Genomic DNA, 19,488 nt, shown 5'->3' with positions numbered 1-19,488 from the left:
GGCGCACGCTCGATTAGAATAGCTGATGATGATAACTGATGATAGTTAAAGAACTATCATCATCAGCATTGGCTGATGATAGTTAACTGATGATAGTTAACTGATGATAGTTAAAAACTATCATCATCAGCATTGGCTCGAGCGTCGTCGTCGACTGCCGCTGCTTGCACGTTGGCGCCCCTCGGTTTGCGCTCGTGCACTGCTCCCGCGTTCGTCGTCTGCTTCCACAGCTGGCTGCGGTGCCGCTAATCAATCCAGCGTATAATTTCACTTCTGTCGTCGTAAGAGGGAGGCCGCGTTTACGGGGGTATGAGATATTGCTTAAGGGGGTATGAGCCATTCATGAGCAACTGACGCGTTTGATCAACGTCGTCGCGAACGCGCTCGGGAAAGGGCTCGTCGTCGGCGTGCCCATTCTAGCGTGAGGGCTTCCCAGGCGAAACGTCATCGAAGAGCCGCGCACCCCGAGTTGAGGGAGCGCGATGTAGAGGCCAAACGAGAGCGTCGTCTTGCCCTCCAGGAGCCCGACAACGGTGGTGCACGCGTCGGCAACGCTAGCGCCAACTTCGCTGGTGCGACGGCCAGGTTTCAACGCGAGTTTCTCAACCGGAACGTTCATGATAGACATGTTCCGTTGGGTGATGCCCAACGACGATACGCCCATTCTCATCGTGGGGGCAATACTCACTATATCGTAACGTAGGCTGAAGACGGAGGCTTGAAAAACATTTTTCTGGTAGAGGTGCAGGGTACATGCTGCCGCTTCCAGATCGAACCCCGTCTACAAGCCCAGCACGAAGTCCGATCGAGCTGACTCCTGTTCACGTACGGACAAGCCGTCGACTTCAAGGACTACCACCTGAGCACGAGCCTCTACCCCACCGTGTCAGAAGGATGAGTACAACAGTTCCTTCTTCCACAGCTGCACCGACCGAGGTCGTGCTTAACCAGCCGCGAATCCCCAAATCCTTCCATGGGGACACCTTCGAGGGTGTTGAAGACTGGCTCGATCACTTTGAGCACGTCGCCGAATACAACGGCTGGACTCCGGAGCGCAAGCTACGCAACGCCTACGTTGCCCTCGAGGACTATGCGCGGACATGGTTTGAGAACCATGAAGCGGCTCTATCGACTTGGAACGAATTCCGACGGCAGCTAATCAGCGCATATGCAAGCCTCGATCGCAAGGAGCGAGCTTAATCTGCAATTCAGACGAGAGTACAGCGGCCGAACGAAAGCGTCGCTATGTTTGTCGAAGATATGTGCCGACTCTTCCGACGCGCGGATCCATCCATGCCGGAAGAAAAGAAGCTCAGGAACTTAATGCGTGGTGTCAAGCAAGAGTTATCCGGCGGCCTGATACGCAACCCACCAAAGACCGTTGCAGAGTTTCTCGCCGAAGCCATATCAATGGAAAAGGCACTGCAGCAGCGAACAAGGCAGTACAACCGTGACGTGTCTACCTTATCGCGTGACCATCTCGCTGTACCCTTTGACAATACCGACGCCTTGCGGGAGCTCATTAGGCTTGTTGTTCGAGAAGAGCTCCAAAAGCTTCAGGTGGCTCCGGCATCGGTACCGCGACTCGCTCTGGCTGAGGTCGTCCGGGAGGAAATCAGGCAGGCAGTCCAAGTCCCTCAGCGAAGCGAGAAACCACAGCAAGAGGTACGGCAGCCACAGCCTCGTATGTCGTATGCGGAAGCTGCGCGAAGTTCTTTGTCCCCGATTTTTCATGGTGCGAGTGACGTCCCGGACTTTCATGGTGTGCGCGCCGTCCCGCGGTGCGGAAGCCCCACCACTGTGTCAATATACAGCAGACCCACCATAGTCACAGCTTCGCTGGCTTCCATCTTTACAGTAGTGGAAGGGCTCTGAATTTTCAAACTGGTTCATTCATAACAGAGATTCAAATATTTGAAGTGCCGCGAACCCATGATTTCAGGAGGCAAGCTTCACCGCCACCATGATACTCTCTCCACTTACCCACGTCTAGTCTCCGCAAACGCAATTCCTTCCCAGCACTCCCCTTAGTGGCCCTCCCACGGGCTCGTGAAGACCGCCTGGAGCTCCAGCGCCGTAAAGCCATCCGGATGATTCTTGGCTTGCCAGGGACCTCGCTGCCACCCTAGCCGAGGCAAAGGCTTGGTGCCTGCTGCTGCTACAATGTGGCCTCCATCACGTTGACAGGCTACATCGCGCCCCGGGTAGCGCGGCTCTGCTGTCAAGGTTGCGGAGCCGACCCCACTCGCGCATGGGTAGCTTGTGTCAATTCTACGAGGACGTTGTTGGTCGCCCACCCACGCTAGCCATCCCGCCACCTCCTCCGCACCATCAGCCATTGGAGGCGTGTACTATACACTGGAGGCCCTCACGAAAAGGCGGTCCCCAACCTGCGCCTTGTTCCAGGCGTCGGCGTTCCTGCTGAAGGACCGGCTGGACGGACATCTCCAGATCTACACAGACGGCTCCGTCCATGCAGACTCCGGATCTGCCACAGCCTCTTGCGTGATCCCTGCCCTCCAGCGCTCGGAAGTGTGCCGGCTGCCTTTCGCAGCAAGCTCCACCGCCACTGAGGTGGTGGTGAAAAAATGTATTGCCAAATAATTGGAGAAAGGGGAAGCGCCCCCTTACATGGCAAGAGGCAGCCCTTAGAGTGCCGCCTTTATAGAGCAAAGGAGAGCCCTTGGAGGGCTGTCCGCTTCAGGGCTGCGGCGATAACTAAGCGCTGGTCTGTAGCAGTGGAGCTGGCCAGGAGTCTCTCCCAGTATGACTCCGCTGTGGTTTGGGTTGGAGGGTGCGGAAAGGTAGGGCATGTGAGGAGGACATGAAGTCTCCTGGTTTGGCTGGCCTCCATCTGGCTGCGGACCTGCTGGCGGAGTAGCCCCAGATTCTCCGGCTGTGATCATCTGTGACTCGCGAACGGCGCTCCTGGCTCTTCGTAGATCGGAGACCGCCGGTCTTGGCGTTGCCCTGCTGGCGGTAAAGCTTCGCGCCCTTGCTTCAAGTGGCTACTAAGTAGTTCGTTCGAGAAAGGAAAAGTTGGCGCTATCTTCTGCAGCCCTTGAAGGAGCACGGCTCAGCGTGAAGCTGTCGCTGCAGTGGCTCCCCTCTCACGTCGGCGTCCAGGGCAACGAGGAGGCTGACGCCCTGGCAAAGGCACCATGCTACTGTAGCAGTCAGCACCGCTGCCTTTGACTATGACACGTTGCAGCGGCACCTAATGACACTCCACCCGGATCGGCGCGTCGCCAGCGGTCGCCCTCCCCGTCCACTTCCTGATCGCGGCCTCACAAGGCCTCTCCTACTGCGCCTTCGGATCGGCTTCCCGGAAGTACAGCAAGGGGCTGGCTCCATCCCCGGCCTGCTCAGCGGGTGAAGAGGAGGAAACAATCGGCCATCTGCTTTGTTTCTGCCCCGCCTTCTCCAAAGAAAGGGCTTCTGTCTACGCGTCATTCCGACGCCTAGGACTCCCTACGGACTCAGCTTCGCAGCTGCTCGGCCGGCACCACGGCTCCGCCTTCAGGCACCTTCTCACATCCCTGGAGGACACGGGGCTGTCGTGCAAATTGTGAATGCGCCGCCTGTCTACCCCTGACAGTCAAGGGCTGTGTAATCGCCTCGACCTTCTCTCTCTTTTCTTTCTTTACATCCCCTTCCCCAAGGCGCTGAGTCGTGCTCCCTAAAGGGCTGCGGAAAATAGCGCCTCTTCACAACCACAATCTCTCTCCCTGCGCTCTCCCATACCGGAGCAGGAGGATCACGTGATGCCAACAACCCCCGCCTTTTTTTGTAACAGCGAAGCTGTTCTAGTTAACCGTAAAAAGTGCCGCCTGCCGCAAAACCTCGCCGAGTTATGAACTCACTGCGTTGCCTAGCAACCACCTTGCGGAGCAGCGTGTGCCTCGCCTCCTCTCCGTGCCGTGCACATGTTGCCGTGTCATGGGACGTTAAGGGGCGGAAAGGAGAGCATGCGCGCGGCGCGCGCAATGATCGGGAGAGAGAGAGAGAGAGAATGAGAGCGAGATAGACAAAGAAAGAAATTGAAGCAGCACAAACGAAGCAACGCGCAGATCTGCTGCCGACGCCGCCCGCGTTAGCGTCGGGGAAACGCGGGCGGCGTCGGCAGCAGCTCGGCAGGTTTCGACCAGCCACGCCCCGGCAAGTGTGGAGGCGCAGCTTGGCCGTGACGTCACCGGGGAGATAAAGCTCGGAGCCACCGTGACGGCGGCACAACCATAGAGTAACATACGGATTACCAGAGTGGCCACTCGAGCCTAAAAGCGGCCGAGCTACGCAGCTTCATGCCGCCCGCTAGAGGGCAATACAACACTCCCTGTCTCCAAGGGAACGCGCGTACTATTAATCTATTGTAGTAACTTTTCTATAGTGCACTATACGTCTACTTGTCTATGTGGCTGTAGACGTAGACGTTATCAACGGGATCAGCCGGCCGTGAGCGGTGGATGATAAGACTAGTATAAAGAATAACGCATCGCTACAAAATATCGGCCATAGTGTGATCAGGCAAGGCGACGCTACAAAAGATGTGCGATAACGTCTGCGTGGTCTTTGCTGGGTTCGCCTGCCAGAACGTGTCTGTCTGCTTGGCTGCTGCTTGGTAAGAAGGCCTTCATTACGTTCTTTTTTTCCTTCATTACTTTGCAAATTGCTTATGTATTTGTCACTTCAGCCGTAAGTTAACATTTGTCGCATTGTGCTGTTCGGCGCAGAGAGCTTTTTGTGTTCTTCACTTCACGCATGATGTTCGTGGATTGCTTCACATTATGTAATAAACAGCAATTTGGAATGCTGCGCAGTACGTTTGCGAGAAAATCGTTTCTGGGCGCGAGAAAGTGAGTCGGCCCACGCCGGTATACGTAGTCTGAATTTAATGCACGTGTGTTGCACTTGTGTGAAAGAATGCAGTTATGCTTAGGATCGTTATTCGTGGCGTGCGCAGATTGCTTGAAGCCTTTGTTACGAGCGCAATTAGAGAGAACTTGCGAATTGAGAAGAATGTAAGCTGTGGCTACGACGTATTCTGAATAAACACTCCTGCCTCAGTGACGCATGCATGGCACCGAAGGCTGCTTTTTTTATTTTAGCTGCGACAATTGCACATGACGCTTTTCGCGAAAGGGCGATCTGAAGTGCGTAGGTGAAAATTTGTACGAAGGCGGGAGAGAAGACATAAGCAATACGTTTTTTTTTTCAGGTCATGCCGACCATAGTCAAGTATACTACGGGAATTACTGCTGTGTTGCGAGGTGCAGTAACAACGGCAGGACATGGAGAGAGCGTGGTTGGCTGACAACTGCAGAGAGCAGCCTTCATTCCTTGTTTGCTATGCAGCCCGAAACTACCACTTAATAAGAAGGTTAGGCTTTAAAGGACGAGCGTTGTTTTCCTCTTTAATGCTAATGCCGTCTTCTGCAGTTTTACTGTTCTTTGTGGTTTTTCATAATATCGCCTGTTTATGCCTTCTGTGAAATTTATTCTCAACATGTGGCAGCTGTATTGGCATGTCTTGCACTTTGCAGTGCAACCATCTTTCTGTGCTTGCGTTCATCGAACGTTGCGAAAAAAAAAAAAAGTGTACAGGTGCTTACTGAGAATGACTGAAAAATAAAGTTTCGTCTCTTCCAACACTTGTCATGTTTATTTAAAGTGCCTGCATAAACACACAGTGGCATCGTGTGCTTGCTGCTCTGGCGGTACAGCTTACACTAAGCTACTCGATGCATGCAAGCAACGCGTTAAAAAAATCAAAATATAGCCATAATATAGCCTCCGGGACGAGCACTCGCACGGAAGCAATCTTGGAGGCCGTGTACAATTTCTAATCGCCAGAAAATAGCCTTCGAGATTGGTTTTGCTGCGGTCCCAATCTGTGAGTCCGCGTAGATTCCACACACCCGCTAGGTGCGCTGCGAACCAAAATCGACCGTTGACTCTGTGGCGAGTACATAAAGCCTTGACATGGGGCGACCAAAGAAGATCCAGACACCCGACGAAGAGGCCGCAGCAGCTCATCTTGAAGCGCGCCGCGCGGTCAAGCGAGAATCTGCGAGTCGGCGGCGAGCCGATTCGGAATACCGTGCCTAGCAGCGCTTAGCATTTCCTAGCAAAACTTAGCCAAACCTGGTAAAGCCTGGAAGAAGCTAGGTCTCACCAGCTCCGCTGTTTACTCCAGCCTTGCACCACTAGTGCAAGCTGCCCGTGTTTTTTCATCGCGCGTGTGTGCTGCGCGGCGCACTTCCGGTGACGGTCTCGCGCGCGAGCGGTAGCGTTTGCCTCGTTTCGCGCAGCGCACGATTTTTTGCGAGCTGTACACGAGAACACATGACTAGCTATAGGCCGGTGTATCACCAGTACAAGCCACACGAGCACTGAGGCAGACGCAAGCGGACCAAAGATGGCGCGCTGGAAACGAGTAGAAAATGGATATGGTGTTTCCTGCGCGCGCGACTGCACCGTGCAGAGGTGTGCGCCGTGTCGGTTTCGACCGGCGGCGTCAAAATTAATCCGGAGCCCCCCACTACGGCGTGCCTCATTATCAGAACTGGTACTGGCACGTGAAAGCCCAGAAAGATGATAATGAAAAGCTGTTTCGCGACATCCTTCTTTGCTAAACTGGTTGAAATTCCGGGCTTTTCGCACTACGGGCTGACAGGACTGATTACAACGGTGCTGAAAGTGAAAGAAATACAAAACATTTCGTAAACGTTTTGTTTTTCTGCCGACATATTTAACAAAAAAATGGGCACATATTTACATATGTGCCCATATAGGCGTGTACGTTCAGGGTGTTTGTATATTTCTTCCTCCACGAATATGCAGAACTTTGCTTGTTTCTCGCGTCGTAGTCGCAATTGTTTTCTTTTTTGCTATGCCTCGGTTTATATGAGATGTTTTACCATTGGGCAAAGAGTCAGTAAATTCGTCTAGAATTGATAAACCAGCACCGACGCCCGTGACACTCTCTAGATATGTTAACCATGCTTCCACTTGTTCTGAATAATAATCACCCTTTGCTTAAGTAACTTTTCTTATAACGGCCTTCTACTCGGAAGAAAAAAAGAACCAAAATACTTCAGGTGAACATCTTTTTCAGCTGAGAGATGTTATGATGCGGTAGAAAACAAATTTGCTCAATTTGTTAAGTCGTCATCACCAGGTTGAATGAACGAAGTTGTGGATTAGTAGAAATGGAGGCATTGCTCGGATGCACAATTATTTCCGGAAATGTGTTGCTTTATTGCTCCACAACTTGACGTAATTATATCCCTCAGACAGGGAAAAGAATTGAACGAGACAACACAAAATCTCAAGGGAAGCTGTATCTACTTAAAAAGAATCTTTATTCCTATTTAAATGACGCGCCGATCTCGCCGAGACATCGGCGAAAGAAGTGGAACCGAGGGGCTCGATTTTGTTAATCATAACCACATAAAGCCAACGAACAGTGAAGCCAGTGGCTTCATTGCGAGGGTCTCGAATCTGGCAGCCTTGGTGTCATTAGGTAGCATGCGAGGGCTTATTAGTCACGCTCCCAAGATCACGTGTATCGTGACGCCATCGGGCGAAAAAGGATGTTCCACATGCGCCCACCATGGTACTGAGTGGCGCTGGCTATAGGGCTAGACACAAATACCCAGGTTAGTGGACGAATATATGGCCGTTGCCGTAGCACAATGGGTAGTGCAAAGCACGCGTAATGCAGAGGTTGCGGGTTCGGCTACCGCCGGCGACAAGTTATCTTTTCGTCCACTTTCATTTTTCCTTTTCTTCATGATTTTCTACATTCCAATTTCAACCACACATAATTTCCCCGATGCTTTCTGTGGCTTCATTCTCTTTTGGCTTTATGTGGTTATGATTAACAAAATCGAGCCCCTCGGTCCCCCTTCTTTCGCACTTAGGAGAACTCGTAAGACTAGCACCACGTTTGATCATACCCATCTTTAAATATTGCTACGAAATACATTGGCGTTCTTTAACAGGTTCCCAAAAGCGCCCCGATTCGAATCTCACCATCGGACACCTGATTTTTTTTATATAGATATATATTTTTTTAAAGGGGCCCCGAACGACATATGCCTACAGATCTACCAACCGTGAAGTGGCTGGCAAAGAATGCTGCACAAATAAAAGTTTACTGTGACTACATCAACGGCGGCCGATCACTGCAGTTGTTGGACGCTGCGCCCGCACCCGGATACATTACTTCAAATGACTGCGCCAAAACCACAGTTGGTGGCCAGGACGATATCTCACTCAGTGGTTATCTGCAATCACGCGTTCGTTATCGCGGTGGCTTCCGATTTTCGATTTGTCAACATATAGTGACCTGTCAGGTACATCGATTGCTTGCAGCTTTCCTTCCTTTGTGAAGGGTAGCAAATCAGACGTGCGTCTGGTTGACCTCCCTGCCTTTCTTCTTTTCCTCCTCAAAACGCTATGCGCTGTCCCCCTGTAATGAATTTGGTTGGTGTTGGTTGATGTTGGTAATGAATTTGGTTGAGCAAATGCTGATGTTGGAAGGCTCACTGAGGCCGGCGATGCCAGTAAGGAAACTTTCTCGAAACGCGGACGGCGAAGGACGGGCGTACTTTTTTTAACCTGTCACTGACCATAGCTGTTGACAACTATACGGGACCTAATTATTTTCAAGGGCAAAAAGGGAACAGATGGCGAAGGGTGTGCGATCGCCACTGAAAGGGCGCTCATATGAGTGCCCAAGACTTGATCTATAGATGTTCAGCAGATAAGAAAGAGGATTATCTGCGAATGCACACGCACGCTCAAGCGCCGTCGAACGCGCCGGCTATAACCGACTGATCAGACACGGCTGTGTGGCCACACTGGTGGGCATCTCTGTGGTCACTTATTATTCAGCCTAGCGTGCGGTTTTAATTAGGATAATTAACGAGGAGGCACCCCAACCATGAAAACACAAGGCACGTCCACATTGCGGGGCGTTTCGCATCAGTCGCCACGAACTCGCAGCTGCGTGCAGCCTCGGGGCTGAGAGATGTTCTTTGTGCAGAGAAGCCACGACACAGCGGCACGACAGCGAGGCTGTGCTGACAGAGAGGTCACTTCCAAGCAGCCGACTGGCTTCAAGGGTCAAATCGTCTCGCGACAGCATTCACCAACCTCGTATAGAAAAAGTTCTCCCTGCGCCTCGGATCACGAGAACAACTCACGGATCACATTGAAAGCCATTCAACAGGCACACATCTACGACTCCACTTGTCGCGTTTCGCATTGGATGTACGTTTCGCATTGAAGCACGCTAATCAGTGCTCTCCTGAATTGTTCGCAACCGCTAGCAACCGCCAATGCGATCATACGCGTAAGGACTATGTATACTTCTCACCGTGCTGACACGTCTTCGCGCACGAGAGCCGACAGGAAAACGGTAGTGGTTGTACCTGCCCCGCGGACGCGTACATTGAAAGCAACCGCGTTTCTTTTTTTTGTTTGTTTTGTTTTTTAACAGCGACCATGGACGTTTGCCGTCAGGTGTAAAGCCGAAATGTGAGCCGATCCTGGTGGTAGTGCAGAAAGGGTCCAAGCGCAATGGTACATAGCCCTGTGAACTAGCGAAGCTGTTTAAGCTCGAGGATGGTCCGTCAAGTGTACGCCGCAAAACCTCCGCCTGGCGATGATGTCACCATGCGTCGCCTAGCAACGCGTCGCCCCAGCTGCGAAAAGCTTGGCCACAGCTATGTGTGCCGTGACGTCATCGCGCGCGCCGCATCGTTTCGCCTTAGCTTTGCCGTGCCATGACGTCACCGCGTCGTGCGGTGTAGTTGCCGCGTCCAGAAGCGTCCAGATACTTTAATGGCAGAGTGTTCGTTGTTCCTTGGGCTGTCGATGATTCCGGGGTGACCTTGCGCAAAACGTGGCCGAGTCTCGAAGCATAACCTCGCAAAAACTTGGCCGAACCGAGATAAAGCTAGGTGGGGTCGCCAGGTTCGCTGTTTGCCCAGTCTAAGCACCACTAATGTGAAGCTGCCCCTAATTTGTTTAATTATTGTTATGAAATGTATTTAAGGAGAATTAAATTTAAGGAGCCAATCGCGTTCAACCGCGGTTGCTAAGGCGCTGTGCCTTCTAGATTTTCAATGTACGTGCCCCGGACTTGACTTCAAGTGGAAGACACGTGGGGCGTGTGATCATTATTCCACAGAAGGAAGAGCGCGACCGAAGTCTACGTTTCGTCGGCTTTGCGCTTACTGCGTATAGTGCGTTATTAACTGTGCTCCGTGTGAAGTAAGAAAGCGAGAAATAGCTGACGGCTGCAAGCAAGTCACCCTGTGCTCGAGAGAGAAGGGGGACCGTCGCTGTATGCATATGAGTGTATTCGTGCGTAGTGCGTGCGTGTGTGTTAGACTGGGAAGGATTAGCCTCAACGGCGAATATCTCAGAAACCTACGGTTTGCAGATGACAGTGTCCTGTACAGCAACGCTGGCGATGACTTGCAACAAACGATTGAGGGCCTTAGTAGCTGGCAAAGCGTAAGCGTTGGTTGAAGATGAATATGCAGAAGACAAAATGTAATGCTCAAAAAGTAATGCCTGGCAAGAGAACAAGAATTCGTGGTTATGCAGTCAGCCTCAGAATCTGTGCAAGAGTGCGCTTATCTAAGTCAGAGGGAAACTTGCCGAATAAAAATAGGTCGGAGCGCATTCGCCAGGCATTACGGAATCATGACCGGCAACTTATCGCTATCCCTGAAAAGAAAATTGAAATATCACTGCATTCTATCGGTACTGTTACGAACGGCCAGCGGGGGCAGCGACCTTCAACCCTCCCCTGCTTTCCTGAGTAGAATCGCCTCGTGTAGTTGAAAATACGTCCCACGCCAAAAACCACCATGGCGAGACACGTTTCGACGAATACGTGGTTGCTAGATGCCACTTCGTCGCCGACCTTGACGCTGGGACGGATAAAGTTTCGTTATGACCGCTGCTGGCCTCCATAGCTGTTCGACAGACGAAGCAGCTAATTGCTGGGCCATACCAGGAGCCAAGACGCGCCAGATTGGGTCAAGCGCGACACCTCCCGTCTACGAGCGTCCTCTCAGTTGTCCGTGACAGTGAGCCGGTTGCACCCGAGGCTACTTTCCCCAAGTGTGTTCGGGTAATAAAGGCGCCGGATCGATTACGCGCACCCTCATGCTCGAAGCGGGACCTTCGGCGACTTTCGACGCTCCGTTTGGAGGAAGGTGTGCCCGCAGGTTTTCCTTGCCTAGGGATCTAGGAAGGACAGAGGGCATTTAAGCGGACGTTTGCGGCTCATCTGGAGAGTGCTCTCCCTTCTGCTCTGAGATGTAGCTAGTGCTCTCCCAGAACGATGTAGTCTGCTCAGATGTAGTAGCGTGGACATGCTACGATGCAGTGGAATCTCGATGATACGAATCTATATACGAAAATATTCGTATTAGCCGAAATTCGTATCATCGAAACACAATTAAAACTAGCTAAATTAAGGGGGGGCGCGGGGATCAGATCGCGAAAATCGCGAGAAAAATCGATTTTTGAAAACCACGCGTTTGGGTATCTGCAACGCCCAATCTACGCTGCATCAAAATGGTTTGGCTGAAAACGCACTGAAAGTGCCCGAAAAAGTTTAATTCGTCAGTGCGCAGGGCGAGAAAACAGCTTTAAATCGCGCAAAATCACCGCAGTTCACGGAGCCATATCTCGTATTTCCCGCCACCGAGCGCCGCCATCTTGGTATCGTTCGAAAGCTCAAAGTTTCGCCGTTCCGTTTCTCAATTCGTCCGTCGTCGCCAACTTGTAACAAACGCCCCCTTACATGGGGGCATTTACTCTGGCGTCATACTCTGTGTGGCGCCAGACTCCGAGACCACGACTCCCAAATCCTACAGTGCTAACATACGGGCCACAAACTTGGAGCTGCTTTTTGATGCGGGGGGCGCGGTTAGTCACGCGATATATATATTTCTTGCGGGCTAGTATTATAATCCGGAAAAAATAAACGGACAAAAGGTACCTGGCTAAACACATGTCAGTTTCGATTCTGTACAAATTAAAAAACGCGATGCATGATAGCTGGGACAACGTGTGCACGCATGCGATTGCCCCGAAGGAGGGTGCACTCCCCCTACCAAATGTCGTCGTGTATAACGGCGCCCACAGGGCGGCAGTCTCGCACACATACCGCCCCCTTTGCGACGCCCAGAAGAGGCTCTCCCTGCAATGTTGCCGAAGTGGCTCGCAATGGGAAAACATTCGGCTGATGCGAGCTCAATGCGCCGGGCAACCGTGTGAATACGTGTGTACAGAAGGATCTGCTATAGGGTACAATATAAGCTTATTCCACATATTGGGAGTGCTCGCCGTGTGCACTTGCAGTTTATTTTCAAGTTATTTTCGCCCGCTCTATGCCCTAACCTGCCGGTAATACAAGCTACCCAAAAAGTAACTGCGCAGTAAGAAAATAACAAAAATGTGATGGCATCTGTGAATGACATCGCAGTTTCACTTGCGATATGATAGCGCAGGATTCGTCTGGTAACGTCTGTGGGTTGCACTCAAAGGACGGCTGTACGAGAACAATCCACTGCCGAAGCTACAGTGTGGCCATTCATCCAGCAACCTTGTGTCTAATAATATGCAGCGTCTTCAAGCCGGTGTTAGACATTTTCGGCATCTCCTGCAGAGTGATCACTGCGCTGCCGTAAGTAAAACTCGAGGTTTATAGATCCCATTCTCCCTGCACAGGTACGGATATTTCGGGGAAACATTGTTTGCCGATCTCCTCCGGACAGAGCGGACCCCTTCATTTCGGGTGCCGACACATACAGTCGTATACATGCCACCGAGTAGAGTGGGCTGCAGACGATGAACTCCGGCATCGAAGGCACGCGAAGGGAAGAGCAGCTAAAGGCGTCAAGACGCGGCTTTTCGCGATCTGTTCGGGCCCAGACGCTTTCCGAACTAGCAGGCCCCAAAAGTTCCGCATAACGCAGCGAGCGCGAACAGTACGTCCACAACAGCAAAGATGTTTCGGGGCCCGACCGTTAATCCAGACGCTTGGCAAAAGTGCCGAGACAGCTGCGTCCGCTTTAATTAAACTCTTCCAGGTAAATTACAACGAGATTAGGGAGAACATTCCTTTCACTTTTTCTTGCTTCTGCGCCGAGCCCTTGCGTCTCGCCAATAAGCGAGCCCGAACACGAGCTCTTAAAACAGTGTGCCGCCGGGGGGATAAAGAGACGCGCGCGAGGGAACTGAATTAATCCAGCACGCGCGCGTCGCACTTGCGTGCAGCGCCACCCTCGGTCGAGGCCGCCGACCCGAGTATTGTCCGCGCGGGAGGCGCCGCTGTTGCCGGGGTTCAGACATCACCTAAGTTCGCTGCAAAGAAACCGACCCGGCGCGGTCAGCACTGATTGGCCACGTCACGAAGAATGATCGATTCCTGGTACTCCGCGAGTTGCCACTCGAGGTTAAGCCGCGGCCATCGTAGAGCGGCTTCTCCTAATCTGCTGCTGCTGAAGTAACGAAGGCGAGGAACTAGGCTTTCTCTGGTATGCTGTTGGATCATGCGATACTCGAAACATTTTGGCGAACGTAACGGTACACAGCAAACCGATTGTGCTTCCTTGTGCGCATAACAATGGCCATTTTGCGGCGTGTGCCCGCGGGGGACTTCCGATTCGGACTGACGAGTGCTGTCGAGACACCACGCGTTTACGAACGCGGGCACCGTTCAAGATCTCCGCATGCAGGCTCGGCCGAGCTGCACCGAACAGCGGCGGCGGAACAGTTGTGCGGCGGCACTGCTCCGAAAGAGGGAGAATCCGGTGCGCACCACCCCGTTCTGCGCGATCCGGGGAGTGCGCTCCCGCCGGCGGCGGGGGAACGCAAACATGCGGGGTCGGCTGCAACCGCTCGAGGAATGTGCAGGTGAAAGAGGCTCGACGTGTGCTTTTTTTCTGCTTCCTTTGCACACGCTCGCTGCGGCGTAATCCGACAGCTTAGCAGGGGGGAGAGGCGCTGAGTGCACACGGGGGCTCGGAGAACAGCTGCGCGTCCGCTATGGCGGAAAGCTGTGAATGGAACAGAGGTGAAATGCACTCGCGCAGCACCGACCGGCTACAGAAAGGAGCGCGAGGCCACAAAGAGAAGAACACGCATTGTTCGCACGCTCTTTCGGCTTCGCGATAAGCGAACACTCGCCGAGGAAGGTTGTAACACGGACTACACCAGCCAGTCATTTGACATTTATTTCCATTTTGGTGACTCGGAACAAACTGCGCTCGTCTGCACAACTGAAACCACACTTTAAGCGCTAGTTTTCACGTAGGAGCGCAGCCGGTGAAGAGCAAGTGGAACGAGCAATAAGAAACGAGGTCAACCAGACGAGTTTGCTACCCCACATGGGGGCTAAGGGAAAGCGGGAATAGAAGACGGTGAACAACAACAACAATAATAAACTATAAAAGTAGAATGCACCGGAATAAAAAAAATGAGTCCTTGCGGTCTGCACGAGTTGTTCTGTCCCTTATAAAGACAATGAGGTTAACGAAACGGTGCTCAGGTCGTTTCCGCAAAAAAAAAAAAAAAAAAAAAGCACGCACCATGAAGTGGCTTGCACGTCAAGCAGCCCTGCACGCAGCGCTCACATCTGCACCGACGTGGAGTTGTTGCGCCGGGAACGGCCATTACAACAGCACAGAAGCGGTCCTTGCTCGTCCACTCGGTCGCGACGGGATGCACGCAACTACAGAGAGCGGCGCCGCTATGTAGTTGCGTGCATCAGCGCGCGCGAGCTGCAAAAGCCCCAATCGATGTCGCCAATCCGGATGGTTCCGACTGTATATAGAACACATCCCGCGAACGAACACGAGGTCCTCGATAGACATGTATCGCCCAGCTTTTTGATAACCGCCCTCGACATGGCTGAGGCGTCTACAAAGTCTGACAGGCCACGGCTGCCAAGGCTCAGGCCCCGTCACCTCCAGCAAGGCATGCCGCCTACACACTGTCGCACACCGAGATAGGCGCGCATGCGTCGGCAGCGAAGATTGTATCCCAGGCAAGCCATAGAGAAAGAATTGCGTAGTGTTAAGACGCAATAAGATGAACCAACTAGCCCAGCAACAAGTCCTGATACAAAAGAAATTCAACAAGAAGGGCCACTCGGCAGGAACTGGCAACAGGAAACACGTCACGCTATAGTATTGATGCCGAACATTAGCTGCCTCGAGCATCGAAAAAAAGGCAGTGAAATTAGGTTAACAGACATTGTCTTATTTTTTTAATCTTTGCCGCGAAAACTAAAACGTTTTGCGTATAAATGAACGTAAACTTTGCGACCTATTTTGCTTGCCTTACCTAGCGACAGGCCAATGACGCGCCAGATGCATGCGTAATCCGCCAGACACTCCACCGAAGCGAGCGAGACGGCTGCGCGCGCGCTTGAGCGCTCGATCTCCCGCGGCGACCAGTCTGTTTCCTTCTTTTTTTTTTTTTTTTAATGTAGCCCGGTTTCTCGGGCTCCCAGCGTATTCTTGCGTTCCTTCTGCACTGGGACAAGACACCACTGCACTATTTTACTACGGCAAGGTGAGAAATTTTGTTTCCCAGTTTACGACGCAATCAGGCTTATACGGCACGGAACCGAGACTTAAGACGCAGTTAGCGAAAAACAGCTCAGCCATCCTGGCGCAGTTAATTTTAGACACGTTTCCAACGCTTCCTAGGAGATTATTGTAACTTATTTCGGTTCTGTTGAGGCACACTGGCCGCACAGGGCGCTGTGACGCAGTTAGCGAGAATCATGCAACTCGGCCGCGGTGACAAAGTTAGTTTGGCGTGTAATTAATCTTGGAGGGACAAGTTTGTGACGTTTTTTGTGGCCCCGCAACAACATATACCTTCTTTCGGTACTCACGCCTGTCGAAAACGTGATGGGCGATTGCCAAGAGGGATAACATGGGAGTGTGTTGCTGGCGCCGGCAGAACCCGCAAACGATAACGCCGAGGAACATATCAGAAACTTGTAATACGAAAATTCCGTCTTCTAAAGGACAGAAAACGGGCTTTGCACCCACGCATTTGTCCTGAGTGCGAGTAGAAGGCATTCTGCGAGCGTCTAGTATTGTTTGGGATGAGTCGGGTATTTTCTACGCTATAGGTATGTAAAAGCGAATTGCTTTTGTTTGCAATGCCGCCCATTCACCGCTTTCGCACGTTTCGCCTCTACACGCAGTATTTTAAGAATGTCTAAATACAAAAATGACACATGCTTGTAACATGCATTTACATGCTTGTAATTTACTTTTTTTCAGCAGATGCCGTCCGGTGGAGCTTCATACGGGAACTACTGCTTACATGGGGTCACAACGTTGGATGAACGCACACAAAGCGCGGAACAAGCTTTTATATACAGCAAAATAAATATTTCCTCATTCCACAAGGGGTCTTGCGTCTACGTTGTGAAATTGCACGTGGCACAGATTCGATGGGACGTGACAAGAGCGTTTGCAGTCATTTTTACCAAATATAATAAACCGATTCCGCACGAAGACCGTGCGCGGGCAAGCAAAAAAAAAAAAAAAAAAAAAAATTGCTGCCGGCGTGCTAGCTCTCGTCATAGCGCTCGTCCTGTCTTCTTGGCTTTTATACCAAGAATGTGCTAGCTAGCGCCCAAAACCGAAAACGGAAGTGATTGATGCTGACCGCTTGACGCGCTGCAATCAATTCGGCCGCTGGGCTCTACGGGAGTGTCCGCTCTTGTGGCAAGCTTCGGCAAAATAGTACAGCTATCTGTAGTTGGAATGCTCGCATCGAGAAACATTGTGTTCCGTAATACACCGTGCGTATCTTAATCACCTGACGATCGTTGACCTCGAACGATATATTCGTGAACGGACGATTCCTATCTGTCGCTTGTCTCGATCTGCAGCCAAATTTTTACGGACACGACTATTATTTTAGCAGCAATACGAAGCAGGAACAAACAGCTATGCCATTTTAGTAGACTATCGCGCCTGTATTAAGTAGGTCGACTGAAGAGTCCAGATGCGGACCACGGCAAGCTAGCGAAAGGGCCCTTCTGGTGTCGCACGCTTTCAGACACATGCGACGAATATCCGCTAACTGGCACAGGGGCGGCGCCGTGCACTCACCCGGTTGCGGTCTTCTTTCAGCGATGTCCTCCCATCCACCAACGGGTCCGAGGGACCTCGAGAGTGCATGCAGAGCGGGATGCGAAACGCTTACAGCACGGTTCAGGCCATGATGAATTCCACCAGTTTCCCTCGGCGTTCTCGCGCAAGGCTTCTCGAGTGGCAGCGCAAAGAGCGCCCATTTCCGGCCGGGTCAAGAAGGAACCGCGACGCTTCTCGTTTCCGGCCGGGTTGGCGACGCGGTCTTGAAATGCCCCCCCCCCCCACACACACACAAAAAAAAAAAAAAAAAAAAAACGGTCTTGCTCACTCCCACGCACAACAGCAGCGATGCTTAATCAGTGCTGGGTGTTGTACACCAAACAGTGGAAGCCAGCTTGATCATGCACAAAACGGGGGTGCGTGACTGGCCTATACGTATAGTCTCGCTCCCTTCGGTTGCTTGGTATTTGTGTTCTTCGGCTCAGGTGTGTTTCACCTTTTGTTGTTCTTTTTTTTTTTACAAAATAAAAAAAAGTCAGTTGAAAATTGACGGTCGGTCTTTGTCTATCTTGGCGTCGCATAAGCCCTAATTAAGGCCTGGACTTCAGTATAAAAACAACTAGTCCAAAAATATGTACGTTTGAGAACGGAACCTAACGACAGCGGACAGTTTGGATCATCTCAAGGCACTGCGTGGCAACCACAATGTACGGGCACAATGAAGGCACTGCAATCATCAAGCTACATATCGATGCCCGATCTTGAGCAGAAGTAACGTACAATCAATTCACCCACTTCGACTTACAGCGAACATGCGGCAACTATATATATGAGCAGCAAGGTGGCCGGCGAAGGACAAAAGCACTGCGCCAGCACAAAATCTGCTATCGGAAAAAATTCTTATACCTCCTAGTGTCAGCGATGCCTTATCGAGCTCTGTCCATGTGTGCTTCTCTGTTGTCTGCCTTTATGGCGCTGATTTTTTTTTTTTTTTTGAAGATGACCTTTTAAACCTCTTCTAAACCACCCAGAGGTCGAAATTTAGTTGTGCACGAGTCTACAACAAACACGTAGCCGCGAGAATGTTTCGAGATGGTGGCGTAATAGCGGAGTTATATGCGTTTGATGATCGAAACACGGCCCTCGCTCGTTTCGCTCTTTCCTTTGCAACTCTCCGTTCGTCGGCTGGTCTCTCCTCCTCGCCGAGCGCTCCTCCGAATGTGACGTGACATAACGTCATCGCCAACGCGCTTCTGAAAACACTATCCACTTCCGGTTAAGGCACGTACGTCCACGCTAGCGGCAAATATACCGACTGCCAACCGGGATCCAGTGCCGTAGAACGTCTGCCGCGCGAGGGGTGCCCAAGGTAGACAGCAGTTCGGCCGATGCACCGCCCGCCGCACGATCGACGGGCCAATCAACGACCGCGAAGCTGCGCGCCTCCGCCACCGGCGACGCAAACATCGGCTGCAGCTTCTGTTTCAAGCAAAATAATCCCCGCTAGATAAAGTGATACATCAATTGTACATCTTATGAAAAAAAAAATGGCTGCGGCTTAGCTCAGCTAACCCTGGATGTGCAAAGCGAAAGCTTGGTTTAGCCAGGTTAAGTCTTGGTTTCACTTGGTTAACCTTTGATTAGCCTAACCAGCGTTGTGGTCCCGCTTCCGGCGCTTTGCGAGCCGAACGGCTCGCTCTTCCTCAGTCTCCGACGCTAGCTTCGCGCACTTGGCATTCCGGACTCTCTCCAGTGAAGCAGCTCGCCGGGCGATATCAGCGGGGCGGTCAGACGCCGCTTGCCGACGACGGCTCAAAGCCTCCCGCGCAAGGCTCAGAGAATTAAGACGGCCCGGCCAAGCTCGCACTGACTAGGCGAGCGCAGCGCTCCTCTTGAGGCCACCCCACATTCAGCGTTTTTCTGGCGTTGCGTCACCCGGCCAGGCGCGCGGCGAGCCACGTGGTCAGGCGGCGACCCAGGCTACGGAAAGCGCATGCGTCAAGCCGGCGGCGGAGCTCGGCCGGCGAGTCACGTGACGCGTTGCCAAGGCTAAGGAGCAGCTGCGGTCAAATGAAGGTCAAGTTGCTGGCGACGGCGAAACTCGGCTCGACGTCCTTAGCTTTAAAACGATATCCACTGTCAAATGTTAAACATGAACCAGAGCTCCCATACTTGTCGAGCTCAGCTGCAGTGCACGGCAACCGACGACGACTGGCTCCGTCTGTGCTCGCATCGCAGCTTACGGCGCCGCTAATATCAGCGTATTTTCTTCTTCGTGTACAATTATTGCGAAGAGCGACAACAACGGTAACATAATATTGCGGCTTGTCAG

The 19,488-nt window shown here is 52.0% G+C and overlaps 1 protein-coding gene across 4 annotated transcripts in view; it reads right to left on the bottom strand.

Annotated features, from left to right (window-relative positions):
- Positions 1-19,488, bottom strand: part of LOC119433701 (adhesion G protein-coupled receptor L1-like) — a 300,112-nt gene that overhangs the window by 210,681 nt on the left and 69,943 nt on the right. For 2 of the 4 annotated variants that reach the window (XM_049659318.1, XM_049659320.1), the window contains exon 1: positions 17,175-17,291. The exons of the other annotated variants lie outside the window; for them this stretch is intronic. The gene's annotated coding sequence lies outside the window, so the exon portion shown is untranslated. Of the gene's footprint in view, positions 1-17,174; positions 17,292-19,488 lie in introns of those variants that run through there. 4 annotated transcript variants of the gene reach the window in all.

The sequence above is a fragment of the Dermacentor silvarum genome, chromosome 11 (genome assembly GCF_013339745.2).
Source record: "Dermacentor silvarum isolate Dsil-2018 chromosome 11, BIME_Dsil_1.4, whole genome shotgun sequence".
In the NCBI taxonomy this organism is placed as follows: Eukaryota; Metazoa; Arthropoda; class Arachnida; order Ixodida; family Ixodidae; genus Dermacentor; species Dermacentor silvarum.
This window is presented reverse-complemented; position numbering and strand designations above follow the sequence as displayed.